Here is a 2,323-nt window from a genome sequence, read left to right as displayed (position 1 = left end):
AAATTATTCTTCAATTATTGTTATTTAATTTATTTAATTTAAGTATTAATTATTAAAATTTATTAGGCAATATAAGATTAAAAAAATTGTTTAATTTTAATCATTTGATAGTGTTTAATTTTAATTGATATGTATTATACGTATTATTTTTTGTTAATATCTCTATTCATTACTTATTGTACTCTTTATATTTACAGTACATATTAAAGTTAAAAAATAATATTAATTTAATTTGATATATTAGTGTAATATATTAGTGACTATCTTATTAAAATTTATTAGTCATATTATAATAATATTTGTATATTCTTTGTATCTCTTTATTAATATTCAATTATTGTTATTTAATTTATTCTTAATATTTATTTAGAATAATAATTAAATTTGTTATAATTGTAATAAGTTATAAGTCTCCACAATTATTAGTATTCTTGGTATATTAGTATATTTTTAGAAATATTAGAGGTAAAGTGTTCATTTCTTATGAGTTATTTTTGAAAGAGCCTAGCAGCGGAAACGACAACAATGTCCAACACAAGAACAATATGGAAGCACTCCCAACACAATATGGCAGCAACTATAACAAGCAAATATAGCAAGTAAAGCAATAACAAGAACACACCAAGATTTTAACGTGGAAAACCCCTTCAATGTGAGAGGTAAAAACCACGGGTCGTCCAGACCAATGAAAATAGCTCCATTATAATCAAATGAGGTACAAGAGAGTCTCAAACAAAGCACAAAATTGTGCATATAACCAGCCAAAACATCAATGCACCAAAGCTCACAAATAATAGGCAAGAAGATGAAATATACCCAAAAAACAGAGCTGATGTCGAAGCCAATTTCTTCCTCTGAAGATCTCCAATTAAAATCTTCACCGTTCAGAATGAAGAACAAGATGTGAAGAATCTACAGTTCAAATTTCACGTCGATCCAACGGTGAAAGAATGAGAAACTGCCGTTCCAAAATTTCTGCTCTGTGTAAAAACGGGAAACCTAATTTCTCTCTTGCGAAACCAATTTCTCCTACTGAAAACCTCCAATCAACATCTCCACCGATCAAAATGAAGAACAAGATGATAGGAATATGCAGTTTAAATTTCAAGCCGATCCAACGGTGAACAACTGAGAAACTGCTATTTGAAATTTGCTGCTTTGGACAAAAACGGGAATTCTATTTTTTCCTTTCTTTCTCTCTTTTGTGGCTACTCTCTCTCTCAAAAAACCTCAAAAAACTGAATTAGGGTTGTGACACTAGGGTGAAAGAATACACCCCCAAAATGTTGGGCTTGGGCCTCACAAAGGAGAGAAAAACCCAACAGGCACCCGATAGGACACAATGTTAAGAGGCAAGAGTCTTTTTCCCTCTCTCCTTTAGTCTTTTATTGAGGGATAAAATTTTACTGCCATAATTAACCTGAATACTAGACTAAGAACTTCTTCATATATCAGGACTCAAGGTGTCATATGTTCATGTGTTGTGATAGAGACATGATTTATATGATTATATGTAACGTTAATATATATGTATATTGGTTTCTTAGTTTTCTATCCGTCTTGTGACACACAACGATAATCCTTCTCGACTCCTTAAATGTTTGCATATAGTACGACAGGCTCATATTACATGTAACTTATATAGATATGTATAGGATTTATGGACAGCTTAAAAACTCATAATTTTTAACACCGTTATAACTTAAGCATGATATGCTAAAAGTTGGAATATTATACAAAATTGCTTTTAAAGTATCTGTTTGATCAGAGATTATCAAACCAAAAATCTAAAACTTATTCATCATATTTGTCCATGACTAGAGGTGAAAATAGGTCAAGTAGTCGGACCTACAACCTAGCATGTATTTCACCTGATCTCGGCTAATTTATTACAAAATAGTTCAAGCTAACTAATTAGTTTTAATTTATTGGCTGGTTAGACCTAACTGAATTTGTTAAAACATAAATAAATATATAAATAATTTTTTATCTATCTACTTAATATACTAAAATTGAATTTTTCTCCAACTATTAAAGGTGACCTGTCGATCTCTCATGTCTCTGTTTTTCCTCTAAAACGAATAAATTTTTTTTCTATTCTAAATTATTTTATTGTAATTATATTATAATTAATACTAAATGAATAATATATAATAATACTAATTTAGCAACATATCTTCATTATAATTATATCAAATCAATATTTAATGCACTATTAAACTACTTATCAATTATCAATTAAAAATACTTTTAATAATTTTAATGATAATAATAATATCAATAATAGTAATAATAATAATAATAATAAATCTTTGTTATCCGA

Source organism: Arachis duranensis, chromosome 5 (assembly GCF_000817695.3).
Source record: "Arachis duranensis cultivar V14167 chromosome 5, aradu.V14167.gnm2.J7QH, whole genome shotgun sequence".
Taxonomy (NCBI): domain Eukaryota; kingdom Viridiplantae; phylum Streptophyta; class Magnoliopsida; order Fabales; family Fabaceae; genus Arachis; species Arachis duranensis.
The sequence above is the reverse complement of the archived record's forward strand: the minus strand, read 5'-3'. Positions refer to the sequence as shown.